Raw genomic sequence first — 25,098 nt, 5'->3', positions numbered from 1 at the left:
ATTTCACAACATATAATACACCAGTCTGGAATAATAGATATATTCTTCTTAATAGAACATCTATATATGGAGAATCTGCTTTCCAAAGGTGTTTGAGCAGTGTCAGACTTCATGAATCATCTTGGTGAGATGATTCATGATGTGTTACCATGTCAAGGATTTTGTTTGAAATTCAGTCTCCGATATGATCCCAAAATCTATTATAAGTTGATAAAAGCAATGCCAGTTAATCTAAAATCTATGGTTAGTTAAGATCTGCTGCAGTCAGAGGTTATCCCTGGTCTAAGACAGCGCCACATTAAAAATATTGAATTCAATGACAGAAAAATCTTCAACAAATTCATTAGAATTATCTTACTGCAAGAATTTTGTTGGTGGTGCTATATAAAGAGTCACCAGGAGGGGGCAGTATGGACGTTCTCATGAGTGTCTGTGGCAGGTCCCTGCACTGCGTCTACCAGTGGAGAAACTGCAGTCAAGTTATAGTAGCTTCTCTGGACTCAGTGTTCTGATTCAACATTACTGCATATTTACTCTTGCAATAGGCCAACAGTTCATTTAAACAAAGCCTGCTGAAGTGCTGCTGCCTCTCAGTTTTCCTACAGATAGCTGCAGAGGGAGAAAATCATCATAATTTACAATATACATAGAGTTGGATCAAATAACCATCTGATGTATGGAAATGCTAAAAATGTTGCAGTTTTTCTTTAAAATACATAAAGTATACGTATATGCATAAACTTAATATGCAAACACTGAAAATAGAGAGGAGTGCCCATGACTGCTTGAATGTAAAGCTTAATTTTACACCGAATGAGTTGAAAATGAATGTGTCTCATGTGTTCAGCTTGATCACATGACACCTGGTTATCATGTGAAGCAATTAGACCTATAAAGACACATTTACTATTCTGAAAGGAATTCAACTGTCCCATACAACATTACCAAGAGCTTTAATTCTCTATCAGGAAAGACTACAGCAACAACTGTGCTGAGCACAGAGGCAAAAATAGAAATCTAAGGGAATGGGTCTCATAATTGGTCTCATAACAATGGCAGAAAGGTTGGTGGATGTCATTGGCCTCTGCAATTTCTACAACTGGATGTGTACACACACCATGGACAACACATATTCAGTATATTTATCTATATACACAGGCAGTGGAATTCAGATATATAAATCTGCAGTAATAAAAGTATATCCATTCAACAATATGAAAAGTAGTAACATGTGCAGTAACATGTGTGCTCTCTTCAAATGATGATTATAATTGGAGTTGTGAATGCATACTTGGCACTATACTTGGATGTTGGCCAGTTGCATGACACTGGCACACTTGTAAAACAATACTGAATCATTTGTCACTACACAGTGTAATAGGAGCAATAGTCTATACTGTGACATGCCATACCTCCCAGCTCTGTAGCATTTTTATAATGCATAATGCTCTCTCCTTATTGGGCATAGACATCAGGGCTGCTGCATGCCAATATCCCATTAAATGTGACCTCTGTGTGACAATGACAGATAATCAGTTATGGCCCAGTGCAGACTTGAATGTTTGTTTATTCTTGATGAGGTGAAGCCTATTGGCTTCTTCTGAAAGCTGTCCTGCAGATATCTGACTTACCTTTTTGTCTCTCCAGGAAAGGGGTCGGTCAGCGGGGACTTGGGTAATAGTTCCCAGTGTGTGTGCTCCAATGTGAGACAGAACAGGAGGCATGCTGACCATAATTATGGGCTCAAAATGTGGTCATAAATATTTTGTACTTGTAAAAAAGATTTGTATGTGTAAAAAAGATTTGTGTGTGCGTAAAAAAGATTTGTATGTGTAAAAAAGATTTGTGTGTGCGCAAAAAAGATTTGTGTGTGGACTTAGAAAAAAAACCCCTGCAAGTTACAAGTACGGATTTTTGACCCTATTTTTCTTCCCTTCATCTGATTGGTCAATGTCATGTCAATCACAAATGTAACAATCCAATCAGAGAACAGATGGGTTTGGCTGTCGGAGGGGCGCTTTTTTGAACTGCAGGTCCTTGAAGGGTGATACCATTTGAAGCTGGAGGATCGCTATATAAATATCCGATAGCAGCTAGGTCCCCTAACTTTCAGTAGCTGTTGAAAGGAAAAAGTTGTGGTATATCAGTGGTTAGAAATAACATTATTACTTTAGGATTAGTTTAACACAAAGTCAGGGCTGACCCAGGACCATTGCTGTGAGTCACAGTGCGCAGCATAAAAGTCCTTTCACATCGGATGCAGGATACGCTGCTAATGCTAACTGCTAATGCTAACTGCTAACTAAAAGCAAAGGATCCAGAATTTGTTACGCTGGCTGCTGGGCTCTATGGGTTTTTGCAGCAGCTCTACCTGTACTAGATGCACCTGCTCCTTGTCTTTTCTATCTCTGACTTTATGTCCTCTACAAGAGTTTGTTTTTTTTGCTAGTTCTTCAAATGTTCAATAAAAACATGTATGCTAATTCATAACGAAGAAAGCTTTGTAATGAAGACTGTCATTTCCAAAACACTGCCCGCCCCCACCCCGCGGTCCGCAGCGCTGTTGAAAAGGCTGTGGAAGTCCCTGTATTAAACACGTAGACCTGTGACATAAAAATCACCAAACTCGGATGACCACAGACTGTTTTCCTTCGTGGTGATGAAAGAAAACGCTGGGTTGGCATGTAAAAGGGCATTTATTCCCTTCAAAGACCTGCAGTTCAAAAAAAGCGCCCCTCGGCAGCCAAACCCATCTGTTCTCTGATTGGATTGTTACATTTGTGATTGACATGACATTGACCAATCAGATGAAGGGAAGAAAAATAGGGTCAAAAATCCGTACTTGTAACTTGCAGGGGTTTTTTTTCTAAGTCCACACACAAATCTTTTTTACGCACACACAAATCTTTTTTACACATACAAATCTTTTTTACGCACACACAAATCTTTTTTACACATACAAATCTTTTTTACGCACACACAAATCTTTTTTACACATACAAATCTTTTTTACAAGTACAAAATATTTATGACCACATTTTGAGCCCATACATAATCATATTAGGCAGCACTTCACTAAATAAAGCAAAACAGCCCTTCTCATCAAATCCACACATCCACTAAGTGGGCCTCCGAGACACTACAGCACCCCTGTCAGGTGTGTGTGTGTGACTGCCTGTGTATGTGTCTGATGGAAAGACAGATGTAGGGAGTAAGAAATGCATATCTTAACAGAACATGGCAATTTACCACACAAAGCAAAATGCAATTTATTTCTTTGTGTAATTCTGTCTTTGCATTTAATCTACAATCCTCTAAGAATTGTGAGCAATTTATGTGCTGACATGGTATGTAGACACATAGACACACACAGACAAACTCCCTGTCTATTAATAAATCCTTCATCGAGTTTTGAGCAGCATGTCCTTGCAGCCCTGGGACTTGCAGGTTTGCTGTCCAAAGCTGTTTTTGACTACAGGGAATTTCTGCATGAGGGAAATTTGAGCTTGTTATAAAGAGAGAGAGAAAGAGAGAGAGAGATAGAGCAGACAGGCGGGAGGTTTGCATACATACTGTCCTAGAGATCCCCGTGCTGTTTATTAGAATGTGGCTCTAGGGGTCCTGACCAGGTAGCTATTCTTGAACAGCACTAAGGTCAGCACATCATCAACAACAAGACCTTTACAGACCTGAGACCCAACCAGCAATTGCAAACTCCACTTTTTGCAGTTGTATATTTTTTATGGATTCTTCCACGTTAAACCCCAAAAAGATTGCAGAACTTAAAAAAATTAGAGCAACTTAACTTTTTAAAGTTCATGAACTTAAAACTGAAAGCTTAAAATGTCACTAATTTAATTTTATTTGACATGCAAAACATGTAAACTAAAATTGTAATAATTAAATTTAAAAAAATCAGTTTACATTGATACCATTTCAAAGGAATAATTACAAGAAAGCCACTTCTTTTAGGTTAGCAACACTTAGTATTTATTGTTCACATTTCCACTTCACTTCATTTATAAATCTTTAAAATTAAAAATAAGTAAGACAAATCATGTACAAGGACAATATCTACTTGGGAATATCTGAATAATGCTGATTAAATGACACTGTAAAAAAATATATTGTCCTCTTATATGGTGATACACTGGGCAACAGTTTTTACTATAGTCTGGTCAACAATGTATTGATTCAATCTCTTGGGATAAATCAAGTGTAGTATATAGATCAGTCCAAACATTATCAAGAAGTCCATTGGGAATTCTTGGGAGACCCCAATGGCTTGATTACTGTTGTGGATTACTATAACAAGGGCTACAAGATCATTTTTTGAGAAATCCTCTCTCTAGTTCTATTAAAAACAGCATTGTTTTATCAGTAGGGTAATTTATGGTAGCTTTTTTTAGTTGTAGTTGAGCAACTGAGAACACACTACATCGGGACAAGTAAAAAACTAAGATTTTTTACCACCTGTGGTGGTGCTCGTCACATTGAGTTTCTAGTAATAGCCAATATTTGATAGAGACTGATTTCATAAAAAGTTTTTTAAAAATTCCAAAAAACTGGGTTTTTTTTTTGGTTTTTTTAATTGAGCAGCCATGTACAGCAACAATACCAACAACTTACCCCACCCCACCTCACACACACACACAGACACACACACACACACACACACACACACACACACACACACACACACACACACACACACACAAATACGCAAGATTGACAGCACACAATGTGCTTTGAGGTAGCAGCCAAGAAAGGTGTAGTTTGTATCTGTGAACACCCGTGTGTACACCTGTGTGCATCAGCACGCTTGTATTCAAAAGGTTTCTCCATGTAACGATCTGCTAGGGAGTGTGGGGAGCCATAGCTGCGTCCCCCAGGGCATGAAGCAGGTATGGAGGAGATCCAGGCCCCAGACATCCAGAGGCCCCAGAGTACGAGGACCCAAGGAGGACCACCAAGGGGGCAACCGTGCCACCCTCCTGGGAAGAGCTGGGGAGAGCCCGAAATGAGAGGTCACCCAGCAGCCATGTAGCAGAGGCCAGAGGGGGTTGCAGTGACGTGCCCATGGGTTCTGCCGGCAGCCAGCTGTGCCAGAGAGGCACCCCACCCCCCGAAAGGGGCCCAGCCGGGCCACAGGCGCCAGGCCCTGCCAATCGGCCACCAGGAGTGAGTCGGTACGTACACGAGCGCCCAGCCCCAGACACCAAGAACCACCAACACACCAACGTCTCAGGGCATCAGCCACTGGCAGGGAGTGTGGTGAGGGGAGATAGGCCTCCATACCTCAGAGAGCCTGAGATGTTCCCAGAGAGGTGGAGTCTAAGACCCAAGCTGACATATAGATACAGACGAACAGGCGCACGCAGACACAAAGGGGCATTCCCACCCCCATATACACAAAGAAACACTCGGCACTCACCCGACGTGGAGGCAGACACAAATAGACACTGTACACACATTCACACTCCCCAAACATAGTCTATGTCCCAGGTCCGGGTACCCCTGCCCCCAGAGGGGCAAACCGTACCCGGACCCAGGAGATGTAATCCTTTTCTCTGGGGTGGAGGAAAGCAGACCACCTCCTTATCTGCAGTAGCAGGGAGGCCCTGCATCTCAGACCCCAATCCGACGGCCAGCACCTCCTTCCAGCCCCCTAGCCCAGACGATTAACACAACGGGGGTGAGTGAAGACCCCAAACCTCCCTCCGCCTGCTCATATGCAGTGTTGCTGTGTGCTGTTCTAAAGTGCATTTAAAACACAGGAGGGCATGGTACTTCCTGCCAGAAAGCAGCATGTTCATGTTCATCTCCATGTTCATTTTGAAATCATGACAACAACATACAGAATATTCAGATTTCCCAGTGTGGCCCACAAATCAGCTGAAGCCCTTTGTGTGGCATTTCCTTGTTCTTGTATGGGTTACCTCCTCGTGCTCAGGGTTCTTTCCACCTGACATAGACATAGAAATTATTCCATGTTTGCCTCCTCCTGCCACTCTCCTTGCATATACAAAACAATATGGAATAATAAAGATTTCCTTTAGGAATTAGAAACCATGCCACTACATGTACAGCCAGTCATCCAGCTCCCAACACATAATCCAAAGAACAGTTATCAAGCCTGTTGAAGAATTGTTTTATCAGCATGGTTCAGACTATTATTATACAAGGTCAGCATAAAAGAAGGTAATCTTGAAATATCTATTTTAGCAAAAGCAAGTACTGAGCTCAAGGTAGCAAATACAATTCCAAAGTATGCAAATTTCACTTTTTCAAAATGGGAGAAAGACATCTCCATATAAATGTATTCTCAATGACAAATAAAGCCAATCTCCAATTTATAAAATACAAGATTTAGCTATAAAACACATCTTAAGTCCATTACACACTGAGTACGTTCAGAAAAGCAACACGAAATTCCAGACTTTGTCATGTAAGACACCAAAAGCATCCAGTTTCTTGGGAAAATTAGTGCTAAAAAATGCACTGTAAAAAATTTGATATTAAGTGATGATGTGCTGGTCTTGATGTTTCTAAACAAGAATAGTAAGTAACTGAACTTCTGGGTTCATCCAGTTCTAAAAAGAAGCAGCAAGGAGAGTTTCATAGTTTGATCCAGGAGTTGAAGTTGAAGCAGGATGTCAATGAGGCAGTTTGCAGTTTGAGTTGTCATTGGCAGTTTTGGAACTACATCTGAGGAGGCAGAGAAAACATTTCAGAGAGCCAATTGACCCAGTGTAGCATGCAGTTGTGTGTCTGAGGTCAAACAGTGTTTTTTCCATATCAATGCATATTCAGTGTACTGATGTGCATTTTGAGCTATGAGCACACTCTTAGCCAAATGCAGTGATTTGATTGGCCCAACCTTTTTTTTTCATCTGAAAAATCAAGCTTGGTCTGAAAAAATGAATGTCGCTTATTCATCGAGTGTAATAACATGGTCTTTGTAAATGGCTGCATTTAGAATAGAATAGGATTGTGTAGGTATAAAGGCCTTTAGACTGAAAAAACAAAAAAACCTCAAAAACAAAACTCTAAAACAAACACATGGATTTATCAGACACAAACAACTGCTCATTTTAACATTATCTGAGCAATTATATCAGACGAGTGCCTCTGCCAAGACAACACAGCTGTCAGTGACAGCCCCGTCAAGCACACCAGATATGAGGAGTAATACGTAAAAATGCAGTGCCGTTTGGACTGGACAGCATAATAACCTGGGTAATTAAGGCCTATATTTACAATATTTTGTTTTATTTATTTATTTTTTTTACCTATTATAAGGAATAGCACATGTGATTTCTGTCATTTTAATTGTATTTTTATTGTAAGAATATGAATACACAGTGCATATTTACACTATGCCCAGCTGGCTGTGCATAGTACTTCTGGCATGGCAGAGTCCCTTATTTGATAGTTAAAAAGTTGGCAACCCTAAAGGACTACAAAGACAGTGAAATCTGCCTAAAAAAAGGTGTAAATTGATCTCAAGAAAACAAAATAACCACAAAAACAACAACAAAAGACGTAATACAGCAGCAGAGCATTTCAAACCAACCACAAAATGATGGACAAAAAATTTCGAACCCACAAAGTCTGGAAAAATTAAAAAATCATGCAAACTTATACTAGTATCCTTGGCAGGGAAGAAATTATTAACGAAATTTGTAAACGAAATGTAAAACATGTTAACACACCTTATAATCTGCTGTAAAAGTAATGCACCAGCAATTTACTAAACCTCAAATCTCTTACGGTGCACAAGCACAAAACTTTATATGCAGTTAGTAAAAGTGCCTGTCATGCTGAATGTTTCCTTTCAGAATAATGCATTTTATATCATTGGGTTATAATTATTGATGCTCTCATGTGTGCATCAGTTTTGCAGCTTGTAAAGTTAAAGTTAGCTTTTGTGCATTTGAGAGCCATCCGAGAATCAATAGTCTCGTCTTATCCTAGAGTATTACATTAGCATTTATTTTTTAAGAAGCATAAAAGGAGGAGAAAATGGAAACACTGAAAGAAAGTGTTGTGTGTGAGTACAGGCACTTAGTGCGGTATGGCACAAAGACCTAAGCACACACATTTGCACGCCCCCAGCAACACACACAGACATGTTGTTCATGTAAATACACATGCACTGTAACATCAAATCAGTCAGTCAGCAGACAGATTTGTGTGTTTTCAGTAAAAATACTTAGGGTCTTTGAGTTATACTGGTGTTTATCTGTTTCCTAAATGAAAACCTCTTTAAGAGGTATGCTAAATTGTTTTTACTGTGGCAGTATGGCTCCGCAGTCTTGAACTGACATCGTGTAACATTCTGAGCTCTTACAGTAAATAGTAACAGGAAAAGTGACTTTGAAAGAGAGTTAATTGTTGTGGTAAAAGATTGCAGAAGCTATCTTCACATAACTGTTCAACTTACTAGTGCCTAGTGTCTTTGTGACTAAAGTGATATCTGCATTTAGACAGAAAACAATGGAAATTGTATTGGATAGGACATATTTAATTTCCTTATACACACTAATCCACATGCAGCAATCCGTCTCTATATTGACTACACTAGTCCAGAGGGTTATTACAGCACAGCTGGAGTGCACAAACCACTAATTTTATAGAATTATACACATATTTTTTAAAATTTAGAAGGAGCAAGAAGCAATAAAAATCAGAAGGGGTATAGGAAACAGAAGTACAGCAGTGGGCCATTTATATGGATACATCGTAATAAAATGGGAATGGTTGGTGATATTAAAGTCCTGTTTGTGGCACATTAGTATATGTGAGGGGGAAAACTCCTCAAGATGGGTGGTGACCATGGTGGCCATTTAGAAGTCGGCAATCTTGGATACAACTTTTGTTTTTTTAATAGGAAGAGGGCCATGTGACACATCAAACTTATTGGTAATGTCACAAGAAAGACAACGGTGTGCTTGGTTTCAACATAATTTTATTCTTTCATGAGTTATTTACGAGTTTCTCTTTGTTCACAGCCATTGACATGTCGAAGAGGTTAACACATGAGGAGCGGATCGAAATTGTGTTGATATCTGGTGAACGCAGTAACCGGGTCATTGCAGCAGATTTCAATGCAAGACACCCTACCAGACCACCCATCTCCCATGCTACAGTTAGCAAACTGCTTGCTAAGTTTTGTGAAACTGGTTCAGTGTTGGATTTGCCAAAATGTGGATGCAAGAAAGCTGTCACTAATGAAGAAACATCAGTGGCTGTCCTAGCTTCATTCAGCAAGAGCCCATAGCGTAGCACTCGCCGCATGTCACTGGAGAGTCGCATTAGTCGAACATCCCTTGGGCGGATATTAGCTACTCACAAATGGCTCCCTTACAAACTCCAGCTACTGCAGCATCTCAATGAGGATGGCCCAGATCGGCGCACAGAATTTGCAGAATGGGCAAAACAAAAATTGGAACAGGACCCTCAGTTCACGCAGAAGATTTTGTTCAGTGATGAGGCAAACTTTTATGTGAATGGTGAAGTTAACAAACAAAACCACCGCTATTGGTCTGACACTAACCCAGACTGGATGGATCCCTCCAAGACTGTTGGAACAACAAAAGTGATGGTTTGGTGTGGTATATGGAGTACAACGATAGTAAGTCCATTCTTCATCAATGGAAACCTCAAGGCCACCGGATATTTGAAATTGCTACATGATGATGTGTTTCCCCTCTTTATGCACTGAAGCTGGCACGTTCTCTGAGTTTTTCCAGCAAGATGGTGCACCACCACATTATGGGTGCCAGGTCTGAACATTCCTAGATGAACAGTTTCCTGGAAAGTGGATTGGTCTTTAGACTTTAGACTTTTATCTTTGGGGTCATCTGAAGGCAATTGTCTATGGTGTGAAGATACGAGATATGCAGCACCTGAAACTACGGATACTGGATGCCTGTGCTGGCATTTCTCCTGCGGTGTTGCTATCAGTGTGTGAAGAGTGGGAGAAGAAGGTTGCATTGACAATCCAACACAATGGGCAGCACATTGAACACATTTTATAAGTGGTCAGAAACTGGTAAATAACTCATGAAAGCATAAAGTTACGTTGAAACCAAGCACACCATTGTTTTTCTTGTGACATTACCAATATGTTTGATGTGTCACATGGCCCTCTTCCTATTGAAAAAACAAAAGTTGTATCCAAGATTGCCGACTTCTAAATGGCCACCATGGTCACCACCAGTGTTGGTCAAGTTACTTGAAAAAAGTAATCAGTAACTAATTACTGATTACTTCCCCAAAAAAGTAATCCCTTTACTTTACTGATTACTTATTTTCAAAAGTAATTAATTACTTAGTTACTTAGTTACTTTTTAAAAACACGATTTATAACCTGAATAGGTGATAAAGAAATATCTTTCAGCCCAATTCTACTTTTTCTGCATAATCCATCATACAAAATGTAATCAAATGGAAAAGTCCCTTTTTAAAACTTGTTTTATTAGTTTTAATCTTTTAACTTTATGCATCAAGCAAAAATTTAATTATATGCAACATTCTCTGACTGGAAGAAATTTGTTTAATATTTAAACCTATTTTCTGCACATTCCAGCACATAAAATATTTTTTTTTGTGTGTGTGTTTACACTCAGTCTTTCAAATAGATGCAAGTAAAACACAGCAGAAAATAAATAAAGTCAAAGACTAGCAGTCCTTTTGCTCTATTTTCACCTGTAAAGCAGGAGCAGGGTAGGCAGAGGTTTACCCTGGTGCAGGTGTGCCGCAGCGGTCAGTGGAAGAATCCGCGAGTTTCTCTGTGAATTTCCCATTACGTCGTAGCGTACTCGGTGCTTGCTTGGAAGTTTAGGGGCTTTTTTTCGCTGTAAAAAGAAGTTTTCGTCCCACGCACAATGGACACTAATGTTTTTGTCACTTTTTATGGAATCAAACTTAAAGTAAGGTCAGTACTTCCACGCTTTAAACGCTGCATGCTCATACTCTCTCCCGTACTCGATATATGATCCACTGTTGATCTGCACACAGCTGTTGTCACGAACGTCGCACTCGCTTACGTCACTGTCATGAGACACTCTCGCAAGAAAATCACGGTTTTAGTAACGCAGTAACGCAGCGTTCCTACGGGAAAGTAATGGTAATCTAATTACCGTTTTTGCAATAGTAATCCCTTACTTTACTCGTTACTTGAAAAAAGTAATCAGATTACAGTAATGTGTAACGCGTTGCTGCCCATCTCTGGTCACCACCCATCTTGAGGAGTTTTCCCCCTCATATATACTAATGTGCCACAAACAGGACTTTAATATCACCAACCATTCCCATTTTATTATGGTGTATCGATATAAATGGCCCACCCTGTAGATTCAAAACCAATCAACATGGAATTGACTGACAATATTCTGTCCCTCGGGTTATTTCTAAGGTATGTTTTTTATAAGTTTGTTACATGGCAGGTCATAATCATTCGTTCTGTAATTAACTGTTGCAACGTGTCAGAAAATATGTTTATTCCTGATCTTGTCTGGGCAAAACCTGCCATCTAGTGGGTTGACAGGGTAGCGCCAGGTAGCTCAAGCAATGTTTTTCTCCCAGCGCTCGACAGGGAAGGTCGAGCGCTGTGTCTCTGTAAATTCTTGCATCTGGCGCTCTTGAAATGGCATAATCTGTAAGTGTGGCAAAACGGTTGATTGTTCTCACTTATTAGTACCTTGTTCAGCAAAGTAATGTGTTTCTTGTGTGTTTAACAGTGTTGGGTAAGTTACTTTAAATTTGTAACTTAGTTACATTACTAGTTACTTCTATCAAAAGTAACTCAGTTACTTCAAGTTACTCGTTACTTTCAAAGTAACTAGTTACTAGGGAAAGTAACTTTGGTTTTACTCAGAATTCTCTTGTTAATGTGTTGCTTCCATAACTTTGCCAGTCTTCTAGCTTGCTTACTTGCCACAAGTGCACTGTGCCACCTACCAATAGAAAGGAAAAGATAATGTGCATATTTCCACGAGAGAAATCCCACGCCTGGACTGTCATTTACTGCTGCCATGATTCTAGCCTACGTCACAGCGTCATGTGCGCCTTTTACATCCAACACAAAAACCGCAGTCGTGGTACTTTCGATTGTACTCAGAACTCTGAAATTCTGCCTTCTGAATAGGAAGATGTAGGTAACACCAGACTGCAGATGAGCTGCATACAGGGCTGGACTGGGACAAAAAATTGGCCCGGGCATTTTGACTAGCGACCGGCCCACCATTATAGCAAATATCATAAAGCCTCACAACAAACGCTGTTGTGACAGTGATGTTCACTGTTCTGATGGTATATATGCATCAATCTATCAATCGTTTGTTGTAAGATTCAGATAATTATTTTTTAAAAGTGAGACATTTTAAATGAGAATAAGAAAGAAAAGTATTTCCTTTCCTTCCGCCCCTGCACAGTTACCAGCTGTCAGCTACCTAAAAAAGGATCCTGGGGCCCGTTCTTCGTACCTCGCTAAGTAGGTTAGCCGGATTAGATTGTTGACGATTTCGCGTGATCCTGGATCAGTCGGTTCCCCGAAGCTCATCCGGGACTTGCTGTCATAGCAACAGAGCCGTAAGCGTAAACCTGCTCGGGAGCAGGTTTACTTTATGTAAACAGGATTAGATCGCGGCCACGCAGGTATGTCCGCTTCATTTATACGAAAGCAACAGCGATAAATAAATAACATCAATGTAACTGAAGATAATGCAGCACTTGATCCTTTTATTGATGTCACACAGATACATACAGGTCATTTCCTAAAAAAGGGAAATGTACTATTAACATTCTATTACATGTATGTGATTATTACAGATGTAATTCATATTTCAGAGTAGTAATTGTAAATTACTTCGTGTAATCAAGATGAGAGACCACGGCTATAAAAGCGAAGGTGGATTTGGGAAGCCTGTCGCAGCCATGTCCTGTCCGTTTACGCGAGCAACCCATTGCGGAAGGTGCAAGATTGATAAGGAGAGTCCTCAGAATTCAGCGTATATTGCGGGACAGACAGGATCCTTTAGCTCAGCGCGACAGTGTGCTCATTGAGAGATATCGATTTTCCCGTGAGGATATTATTTACTTAACCAACTTGTTGACGAGGGGGTGCAGGACCACCACCTGTCTTTTTTTGCTCTGCCCTTTTCTTGGTTGCTGTTATAAACAAACAAACAGATTATTTCAGGCTCTCTTTCCAAGAGACGAAAAGCAATATAAGTGATAAATATTACCATTCTGTAGAATATTCTTATATTTCACTTTTACTTGTTCCCATGTTCTAGTGGGTCCTGTTGTGGCTCTAATGTGAAAGAGGATATAATATAACAATATAATATAATGTAATATAATATTGGATAATATAGTGTAATATAATAAATCTACCCTACCGCCTACTGGTGTTGGCCAGAGGGGCCGATGGCGCAATATGGCAGCCTCGCTTCTGTCAGTCTGCCCCAGGGCAGCTGTGGCTACAACCGTAGCTGCCTCCACCAGTGTGTGAATGTGAGAGTGAATGAATAGTGGCATTGTAAAGCGCTTTGGGTGCCTTGAAAAGCGCTATGTAAATCCAATATATTATTATTATTATTATTAAATTACTTACGAGTTTGATTTGTCAGCAACTTTCTGCCAGCCCTCTCTCCTTGCTTTTGCAGCCTTTGCAGTGTTCCCTTGCGTTCTGATTAAACTCTGAAACTCCTGAAATCCCTCACTCAAGAGTTCTTGCTCTGCTGCCGAAAAATACCGAGCCGAGCGCGCTCCTTCGACATTTTCGCCGACCAATCAGAGGGTTGCCGATCAATGTTTCTACTATCGATGCGTAGCCCCTTTTATGACACCCAGTGATGTCACATTACTGCGTCCAGCTGTACTAATCGTCAACAGCAGGTGTGTTCGGGGAACCGGATTAGCGAGCTCACGGTTAGCGCGATGATTTGATCTTGGATGTGTCATTTGATCTTGGATGTAGTAAGCGACGTACGAAGAACGGGCCCCTGGTGTTATTTGTCTCTCAGAAACAGTTCATAACTTCCCTTCAACTCATTCGTGTCACCTAAAAGGTAAACCTGTGTCTCCATCACAGCTCTGATGATTCAGTACGGACATCTCCTGGTTTCATCTTCATGTTTCCCTCTCACCACATATCCAAACGATATCATGACCAGCAGCTTTTTTACAGCTGTGGCTCCAGCAAACATCAGCTGATACTAGAAATTAATATTAAATAAATTCTAACAACAGCTGATCAAACGTGCTGCTGTTGTTTAGCGCGACATCCGCTGGTTTCCCCTTTCTGGCGCAGAGTGGGCGATAAACAAACAAGAGAGCCGATCAGCTGATCATTGATCAGTTTCATGATTGAAGTAGAAACAGGAGAGGGAGGGTGAGAGGATGAGAGAAGAAGAGGCAGCTGTGCAGCAAAGACACAGAATAACTCCAGCTTTGTGCCTTTTTTATTGTAGCTGAATTACGGGACAAACTGTTCCTTTTCACCTCAATAAGAAACGCGTAATATTTTCTCTGAATACCAGACGGGACGGTTGGCAATTCTAATAACTTATGAACAAAATATAGTTCAAGATCATTAACATCATAGCTTCCACCCAGCTGTATAGAAACTCCGTCATGCTAGCTAGCACGCAGTACGAAAAAAGTCAGAATAACGAAAATAAACTCCACCTAAACTTGGTTCATATCTGACCCGGATGGACTGCAGGTCATAACTTCTTACCTGAAGTTCAGTTCACACTTGGACCGGCGGCCGCCTCGGGTCTCTTTTCCTTCTGCGTCCCCTTTCCCTCCTCCACCTGCTGGCCTCCACCACTTGCTAATGTTACTGAATCTCTGGAAGCTCCGCGATGCCACCACACGAAGTAACGAGTAACGAGCCTATCTAAATCCCAGTAACGAGTAACGCGTTCCTGATTTTGGAATAATAACTAGTTACCGTGCTCGTTACCACAATAATAACGTAGTTACTGTAACGCGTTACTTAATAACGCGTTAGTCCCAACACTGGTGTTTAGCGAGTTTGTTACATTACTAGCACAAGCTAGCTGTTTGCCCTTTGTTTAGCCTGCTAGCATGAAACATACCAGCATGTGGTGTTAGCTGTATCTCTTGAAATGCTACGCGGGTGTAGTGTTGATATTGAGATTGTGCACTCAAAAAAATGAATGAGGTGGATTGTTCAGTGTATATTAATTATTTATTTTCATTTTACTTAAAATATATGTTTTTGTTAAGTTAACATGTTTTTCTAATCAAGTCTACGTAATTGTGTCTATTATTCAACGTACATAATACTAATGTGTTACTTGATCGCATAACATTTAAGTTAAGTCAATTAGGATCGATATACCTTGTATATCCACAAGGTGGCAGTAATGCAAAAACAGTTGTAATGAAACCGCGCAGAACAAGAAGGTTTCACGGCTTGTGCCTGCTCATGCACAAGACTTCAAATTTAACTGAAAAAGGCTGTTTTGGCGCCAAGCTACTGTTTCTTTGAGAGGTAAGACCACTTTTTTCTTTGACTATGTTGTGTAGTATCTATATGTCCAGCATGGTTATATTTTGCGTTTGTCTTACAAGACATGTTATATCGTTTGCGTGTGCTTGTTTTACATTAGTTTTACTGGGTCCTGGACATGCTTATTTTGTGGACTGTGTAAGAAACATTTTTATTGTTTTTTGTTTTATTAAGGGATTAGCTACAGGGGTTCATGGGGTTATTCTTTCAAGGGGTTATTTTTCCATTTGCTTTCTTGGGATTCCTTTTCTGTAATCCGAGAGTCGGAAATATCGAATAGGATAGCAAGGATAGCATAAAGTGACATTTAAAATCCAAAAAGTCAAGGGCGAAAGCCACTGTGACACCATTGTTCTGCTCTATCAGTAATCTGTATTATGTAAAAATGGTCTGTAAATACAGCATGTTTCCTAGCGGAGTTATACATATCAATGTAGTTATAAATTACAGTTTGTGAAAGTACACACTTACTTTTTTTAATAAAATTATTCAAGACATATGAGTGGACAGACAATGGAGGTCGACAGACCTGGTGATAATTGCTTCTATAGAAAGTTAGCACATGGCAGTGTCAATCTCTTGCTTTTCTTCTGAGTAGTATTTTATTTAGTTGTAATTCAAACAATAATTTGCTTCTTGAAATTAAGGAATTAATTTTTTTTTTCTTTATAAATCTCAGATCCTGCCTTTACCTGCTCCCTCCTATACTGATGTGGTGTATGTGGTATTGCTGAGCTTGTATGTGGTATGTGAACTGTTATACTTTTAAAAACAAAACTGTTTTATAAGTTAAGTTTTCTTTTGTGACCCATCCCATGCCCCTGTTATTTCTTCTCCACATCTGAACCATGGTTGCAGTTCAAGGGCCTGAGGCATGAAATTCTTTTCAGATCAGCTGTGATCAATATTTTTTGGAACTTGATAAATAACAATAAAAGCTGTAATGGCTCCATTAGCATTTTGTGTAAATGTTTGTGTTAAAATTATAGCTTTAATGAGGTCTTACTACATTAGTTTTAGTTTGTATATGTGTACATATAGTATGTATATTTACAGTACAGTATGTTGTGTTTGTTGACATATTTTCAGGTGGAAGCAGAATATGTGAGGATTACTACTGCTGCACATGTTCCAAGGCTTTTTACACAACTTGACCAATACACTGACCAGCTCATAAAAGTCTTCAAGAAAAAAGGAGGCGTTGCAGGGAAGAAAATTAGACAAACTTTGGCCCCAGCCACACAGGTGCGTTATTCTGTTGGTAGCAAAATATTATGGCTAATAAGATCATTTTCAAATTTAAACAGCTAGTGTATGGTAGCTGCACAGTGCACTTACATTTATATTAAGCAAGACAAAGTTTGGTACTCAAAACGTTGGAAAATTTAAATTACCTAAACATATGTAAAATCTGATCCCTTGATTTAGGTTAAACCAGAAGTGAATGTTTTTATGTTATGTTTTGAATGCAAAAAAGATGATGTATTAGTTTGTCTTTACCTCCATTATGGACATATATAATGTGGTGGAAACCCTGCCCAACAGGTTAACTATTCATGTCCATGTGATGATTAGTTGGTCTTGTGTACATGTCTATCTGTGCAGTGGATATGTCATTCATTTTGCGTATAATGTGAGTTTCTGTCATCCTAAAGTATATCTGTTTTCTCTTCCTGTATCTCTGCCACTCTCTACAGAAGGAAACCATTGAAAAGGGGAGGGAGTGTGTCCTCAGGGCACTACCTTTTTACCTGAATGAAGACCCAAGCATCCTCTTCAAAGAATAATTGGTTGGTAATTTTAGTTTAGTTTTTTATCTGTATTAAACCAAATTTTGAATAACTAATGTTGTTGCATGTTGTAATGTTGTTGTTGTTGTAATTTGCATGGAACCTGTTTAAATGTTTTGGGAAATCTTCTTGTATACCCAAACTATTTATATTTATCGTTGAATCTGTAGTCTAAAATAGTGGCGCACTGGGGTGCATGTTCCTAATATTGTGTTTACGTCATTAAAGGGTAGCTTTGGCCCTTTTTCTTTCTTTTTTTAAAACTGGATGCCATTTTTCTATGTTTTTGTGTCTAAGCTACAGCTGTTCAGAGGGAGCTGGAACAAATTACCCTTGCTATCTTTACCATCGACAGAGCTGATGCCAGCACTCCTCCAGCCGATGTGGGTATAACCATCTAGTGTGTCCTGCATGACCTGGAAGACCTGGCCTCTGCATGTGCACTCTTAATGGGTGGGATATATGCACTGAATCTCAGTTAACCTCAAGACTGAAAGCTAAGAGACAATCAAAAGCATTGAGATTTAAAGGATTTAATTGAGAGATGATACTGCACCAGAAATGTTGAAGGGTGGTGTGTATATTAGCGTTCAAGGCATATTGTTATGAGGTGGAAATATGTTCATATTCAGTTTGTGTTACATTGTGTGCATTGTAAAGGTAATTGCAATACATACTAAAAATAAGGGTAAGTTAGGAGGTTGATCTGATATCCTCGTGTTGGTGTTGTTCCCAGATCATCATACTAAATGTTGTTCCAGGATCAACATTGCAAGTGACCAATCAGAATGTTGTGACGTCATACTTTTGCGACTTCGGGAAAAACCGGCGTAAAACAAAAAACTGTACTTAAGCTGCGTGAAACCGCCTCTGTCCGCCGATCAACTGACCCTAACCCTAACCGTAACCCTTTAATAAACAGTAAGCAGAATTGATATTGTCCTTGCAACATTGGAATTTCATAAATGCACGAATGGCTTGGAATAGAATAACGTCACAACAATGTGATTGGTCACTTGCAATGTTGAACCTGGAACAACATTTTCATGATGGTCTGGGAACAACACCAACACGAGGATATCAGATCATCCAAGTTGGGAATGCAGGATGAATGTATATTTTGTGGACTTTTAAAGACGAACAATTGTTTCCATGTTAAAATGTTTACATCTGAAGTTTTTTGCCCAAACACTGGTAAAATAAATGTTGACAGTGGCGAGTGTTAAATGGTTACTGCTGTGCTGTTGCAAAAAAACTGAACGCTGATAAGCTGTTTTATTGTTAGACCATAATGTTGGCATGTTTTGTTAAAGTTTTATTTGGGATGGTGATGTAATTTTCTTTGATTGCTAATATCAGTGGACTATTTATTATTATTATTATTATTATTATTATTATTATTATTATTGTTGTTGTTGTTACATTTTTTTTTTTTAAATTGTGGCTGTTGAGGTGGACACTTCACTTTGCATTGTTAAAGGAAAGCACTTCATTGGCATTGTGTTACTGGACTGACCCTAAGCAATCATTGCAAATAGCAACTTTGCTATCCATTTTAGACACTAAAAGAAAAAAACACTCACAGACCTTACTAGCATCACATGTGCATAACTCAAGTGTCATCTTATCAATGTGTTATGTGATCTTCAATGCGTTTTTTTTCTCTTCTATTTCTGGTAGATACAGACATTTAATTTAAAGTCTTGATGTTGCATCTGTCTACATACTGTTAATTACTAACCCTAATGAGCTGTTGTGTTTTATTTTGGACTGGGTTTACACAAATGCTCACTGAATGTGTTGGCAATAAAATAAATTTTAAAAAATAAGTTGGATGTACTTAATTCATTTGTGTGGAACCTGTTGACAAAATAGATTTATGTAAAACTAATTAATAAAGCACAAGGTGGCTGAAAATATAATATTTGAATTAATCTAACTTAAATTTAACATTTTACTGCCACAAATAAGAAATGTGTTGAAGTAACTAATCTAAACTATCTAACCTGAAAATATATCATCTATGTTCATACAACATAACTTGATTTAGTTAGTCTTAAATATGTCTTGTTAATCTTAAGTAGTTTTTTTAAATTAGATGAACTAAAGATTTTTGCTTTAAACTAACATAATTCAATTTTGTGGAACCTGTTGACAAAATAATTTTAATTAAAGTCAACGTTTCATTTTTTTGAGTGTGTAGTGACTGTTTACATAAGTCAACAATATTTAATGTAATCTTTGTGTATTTGTATGGAGAGTGAATACACTGTATTCTGTTTCTGTTATTACAGTTTTACAAAAAGAAAAATAAGGATCAGTAAAACTCTGAAGAATGCCACATGGTCTCCTGAGTGTTTACTGAAGCCATTTAATGTTTAGCTCTCTGCATAAGCCGGACATTCAGCTGAGGGCAGAAGAGACATGTTCTAATGGTTTTAAACATGACCCATAACAATATGGCTGTTGAAACAATTGAACCCTTATATCGTCACAGCAAATCAATACAAAATTGTTCAGAGAGATCACATGGAAACATTTCTACTAGTTCTATTTCTTGGGAACTGGTTACCTCAATAATGACAATGCTCTGATCCAAAGTACATAAGGGTTCACTGACTACTCTGATCTAGGTGAAAATGATGTGAATCATATAGTGTGGCCTCCGCAGTCACCAGATCTCAATACAATAGAATACTCATCTAATTAACTTACTCTGACCTAATACTGATTTCTATTGCTGATCTTCAGAGGAAAGTCGTTGGAGAAGAGAATGGCCATGCCTTGGCCACACTGTACTTGTCTATGTGAATTAGATATATGCTAAAAATTCTAAATCCAATTTGTGGGTCCACAGTGTTTGTTTGGGTTGTTGTTGCTCCTCTGGCGTTTCTTGCTGTTTTCAACTGTTAACTCCTAAGACCAGCTTTTTGGACAGTAATGCTCTCGTACTCATTGCAGGTAAACTACAAAAAGAACCCCTTATTATAGCAGCATAAAAATCCTCTGTCAGCCATTTGGGTAGTCTTTATACTTCAAGCTCGAGTCCTCTAAAAGAGGCCTGGGAGCTTGAGGGTCCTGTGCAATATCTTTGGTGTTCCTAGGATCGCGCTCTTCTGGACAGAGGTATCTTGGATGTTGTTCCTGGGATCTGCTGAAGCTACTCGTCTAGCTTGGTGGTCACTGCACCGAGTGCTCCAATTACCACTGGGATCACTGTTACCTTCACTCTCCATATCTTCTCGAGGTCTTCTTTGAGCCCTTGGTAATTCTCCAGTTTCTCGTGTTCCTTCTTCCTGATGTTGCTGTCATTCGGTATTGCTACACCTATCACGGCTGCCATCTTCCTCTGCTTTTCCACCACTACTATGTTTAGTTGGTTAGTGATCACCAGTTTGTCCATCTGCATCTGGACATTCCACAGGATTTTAGCATTGTCATTCTTGACCACCCTAGGAGGCGTCTCCCATTTTGACCTCGGGACTTCCAGGTCATACTCAGCACCTATGTTTCTGTATACTATGCCTGGTACTTGGTTATGGCATTCCATGTATGCCCTGCCTGCTAGCACCTTGTACCCTGCTGTTATGTGCTGGACTGTCTCAGGGGCATCTTTACACAGCCTGCACCTGGGGTCTTGCCTGGTGTGGTAAACCCCTGCCTCTATGGATTTTGTGCTCAGAGTTTGTTCTATGCTGCCATGATTAGTGCCTATGTGCTATCTTTTAGTCTAGGGTTTTCCAGCCACTGGTGGGATTTCTGGATGTCAGCCACTTCATCTATCTGCTGGTGGTACATATCGTGCACAGGGCTGTCCTTCCATGATGGTTCCTCCTTTTGCTCGTATTTCTTAGGTTTCTGCTGCCTGAGGTTTTCACTAAGGTATTCACTGAGCATGTCGTTGATCGTGGCCATCTTCCTGAAGTACTCGTTGATGTTTGCTGTCTCATCCTGGACTGTGGTTCTGTCACTCACTAGCAGGGTACCTGATCATGGGCAGGGTACGTGTTGTTAGCCCGGATCTTGATCTTACCATTCAGCTGACTCATTGGGACTCGCCTGACCCTTTGCAGGTACTTGGTAGTTGCAGCTTTCCTATCTGCCTTTTTGTGGTTCCCATTTGCCTGTGGGATTCCCAGGTACTTGTGGTACCTGCAATGTTGCCTTCTGGTAGAGTGATACTGGTTCTGACTACCTTCTCTCTCTTTGTTACCATCTGACTACACTTCTCTAGTCAGAATGACTTTCTGATGTCGTTGCTGTATATACTTGTGGTGTGGATCAGGGAATTGATTTCCCATTCACTCTGGGCATACAGCTTGATGTCATCCATGTAGAGGAGGTGGCTGATGACTGCACCAGTAGTTGGTATCCGTAGCTAGTCTTGCCAATGATCTCGCTAAGGGGGTTCAGGCCCATGCAAAACAGGAGTGGGGACAGAGCATTTCCTTGGTAGATCCTGCACTTGACCATGATTTGTGCTATTGGCTTGAAGTTGGCCTCTACTGTTGTATGCTAGATCCACACTGAGTTCCCGATGAAAGCTCTTAGTGTCCTGTTGATCTTGTACAGTTCTAGGCATTCCAGGACCCAGGTGTGGGGCATCGAGGGAAAGAACGGGCTGCTGTCGTTGGAATGACTGCAGCTCATTGTCCGTCATTGTTCACCACTATTTTGTTCTTTACTGGTGGCGCCTGAAATTAAATGGACATAATAAAAAATTAAGCATAAAATGAACAATCCGTGACATCTAAATTATCATCACAATGAACGAAATTTACATAGTCTTCTTCATCCTCAACTTCATCTTCAAACAAGTCTCCTTCTGTGTCTCCTTGCTCCAGGTGCTTGAGTAGAAAGTGACAAACAAATCAAATCAAATCAAATCACTTTTATTGTCACATCACATGTGCAGGCACACTGGCACAGCACATGCGAGTGAAATTCTTGTGTGCGAGCCCCACAAGCAACAGAGATGTGCAAATACAACAACACAAACGAGCAAAATACAAGAATGGCCAACCTGAAACTAATAAATATATGTACAATATATAATAGTGTATGCATTTCTGGATGTGTATACTAAATATTTTCCTACGTGTGTGTGTGTGTGTGTGTGTGTGTGTGTATACACATTTTTACAAATTAAATAGTAAAAAAAATAAAATAAAAAAAATAAAAAAAATAATAATAATAATAATAAAATATATAAAATATACAGAGTTGAATATGTGCAAAACAAGTGGCATTTATATACAGTGTGGAGTGCATAATGTTGAAGTTCCAGTAGTGAAGCTGAGGTGTCTATGACGTGTTCAGCAGTCTGATGGCCTGATGGAAAAAGCTGTCTCTCAGTCTGCTGGTACGGGACCGGATGCTGCAGAACCTCCTTCCTGATGGAAGCAGTCTGAACAGTTTATGGCTGGGGTGACTGGAGTCCTTGATGATCCTCCCCGCTTTCCTCAGGCAGCGCTTCCTGTAGATGTCTTGGAGGGAGGGAAGCTCACCTCCAATTATCCGTTCAGAGCACCGCACTACTCGCTGGAGAGCTTTGCAGTTGTAGGCGGTGCTGTTGCCATACCAGGTGGTGATGCATCCAGTGAGGATGCTCTCAATGGCACAGTGATAGAAGGTCCTGAGGATGCGGGGGCTCATGCCGAATCTTTTCAGTCTCCTGAGAAAGAAGAGGCGCTGCTGCGCCTTCTTCACTGTTTTGTTTGTGTGTACTGACCACGTAAGATCCTCAGCCAGATGTACTCCAAGGAACCGGAAGCTGCTCACTCTCTCCACAGCAGCGCCGTTGATGGTGATGGGGGTGTGTACTTCTCTGCACCTCCGGAAGTCCACTATCAACTCCTTTGTCTTTGCGACGTTGAGGGTGAGATGGTTGTCTTGACACCAGTGGGTCAGGGCGCTGACAAACAAACAAATCAAACTAAGTACCACAAATTCACAGATGAAAGGTCTCACTCTCACAATGAAAGACACTGTCATATTGAAATACCTCATCTTCGCCTGCCTCTGTGTCTGCTGCAATTGCTGCTTCCCTGATCCTGTCCCAGACTTCATCCTTATCCACTTTGGATTTAAATTGGGGGTCGAAGATGTTGGCCTCCTCTAGGAATCTCAGGATATCAGTGTCCTTAAATTTTTTAAAAGGGAGGAAAACGTGACATCATGACTATCCTTAACTATTTATAACTGTCTTCTTGTACAGTGTAGTGTTGCTTTAGCTTAGGTGTGTGCAAATGTTACGGGTCCCAGATGTGAAGACCACAATAACAAAAAGAATACAAATCTGTAAAAATAAAGGTAGAGTCTCAGAGAAAGAATCACAGGAGCACTCGTGTCTTTTCCCGAATTGCATCTCTTATTTCAGATCAACAAATATAATTTACATAAGATAAGATAAGATAAGATAAGATAAGATAAGATAACCTTTATTAGTCCCACACGTGGGAAATTTGTTTTGTCACAGCAGGAAGTGGACAGTGCAAAAGTTATGAGGCAAAAATTAGAATACAATAAGAATAAATACAGTACACAACTGTACAGAATAGAATAAAATAAAATACTATATACAGTAGAATAAAATAAAATAAATATACAATAAGATAAAAATAGAATACAAATACAAATACTATATACAACTGAGTAAAAATACAACGATGACAGAAAGGATTATTACATCCAGTGCTTTCTCCTGTCAGATATGCTCAATAACTGTAAAAGGTAAATAAAAGGCATTTGGCAAATATATGCATCTATGGTCATTACATTTCTCCAGTTTACACTGTTAATCACACTATTCCTTCACTCATTTACATCAGCAGTGCAGATAGCATATAATGCCTTAAACGTCTTATTGCTCTTTCTCACATATAGGGCAAACTCAAAATAGCTTATCCACAAATCTGATATAAGTGCATAAATCTTACTAGATTAGACAAAACACACCTGAATGTATTACTTTGCAATGTAACAACATAAATGTACATTCATTCTTAGCTTATTCTTAACATTTCCACATCACTTGACACTTAAAGTATATATAAGGTATTTTAATCTCGAATAATCTGATGTCAGGGCCTTTACAGTTAAATTGGAGCACCACACACACATATTTGATTGTTAAATGGAGTTTACCAAGTTTAAATACATCCCGCGGGCTGGCGAACTCTCGCGGTAACTCTCGCGATAACTCGCGGTAACTCTCACGAGACCTGGGGCTGCGCGGCTCGGCTTTACCACCGCTGCGGTGCCGCGCTTCAGTACTTTTCAACTAAACCCCACTTAAGGTTACATCGGCGGTGTCAACATAACTCTCAGTAAACACCGAAGTAGAACAAGGCACAAAACCCTCATACACTGTATTTTTAAGACGATACTGACCTGTAAAAATAAAGGTAGAGTCTCAGAGAAAGAATCACAGGAGCACTCGTGTCTTTTCCCGAATTGCATCTGAGAGGACAGGAAGTTGGTCCACTCTAGGCAACCGCGGGCGAACGACTACAGTGTCAACAGTTCCGCTTATTATTTCTCACTTTTACTCTCCTCAATTGTTATGGACTACACGTAATGAATGTAAAATAATAATTGTCTTAATTGCTGACATATGTTTTTCTTAAAAATAATAAAATTTACCAGAATGTGGTAGCACATTTGGTGTTCACCACACAAAGCATTGAAACTTGAGAATTTGTAGCTTTTTGACAGCTATATCCATGTTGGCCACATTATCAACAGTGGCTGCCA

The 25,098-nt window shown here is 39.7% G+C and overlaps 2 long non-coding RNA genes across 3 annotated transcripts; one reads left to right on the top strand and one right to left on the bottom strand.

Annotated features, from left to right (window-relative positions):
* Positions 1-15,435: 15,435 nt before the first annotated feature.
* On the top strand, positions 15,436-19,172 carry LOC146645150 (uncharacterized). Of its 2 annotated transcripts, none has more exons than XR_014909137.1 (5): positions 15,436-15,535; positions 16,233-16,298; positions 16,643-16,798; positions 17,251-17,343; positions 17,641-19,172. It is a non-coding gene; the product is annotated as an uncharacterized LOC146645150 (long non-coding RNA). The 2 variants fall into 2 exon arrangements; XR_014909138.1 differs by lacking the exon at positions 15,436-15,535 and adding an exon at positions 15,549-15,691.
* A 588-nt stretch (positions 19,173-19,760) lies between these two features.
* On the bottom strand, positions 19,761-24,806 carry LOC146645149 (uncharacterized). Its single transcript, XR_014909099.1, has 3 exons — positions 24,736-24,806; positions 22,125-22,190; positions 19,761-22,037 (listed from the first exon to the last, which is right to left on the bottom strand). It is a non-coding gene; the product is annotated as an uncharacterized LOC146645149 (long non-coding RNA).
* Between the last annotated feature and the right edge of the window lie 292 nt (positions 24,807-25,098).

This window comes from Rhamphochromis longiceps, linkage group LG20, assembly GCF_057381845.1.
Source record: "Rhamphochromis longiceps isolate RC_006_pf linkage group LG20, R_longiceps_female_GT1.1, whole genome shotgun sequence".
Lineage (NCBI taxonomy): Eukaryota > Metazoa > Chordata > Actinopteri > Cichliformes > Cichlidae > Rhamphochromis > Rhamphochromis longiceps.
This window is presented reverse-complemented; position numbering and strand designations above follow the sequence as displayed.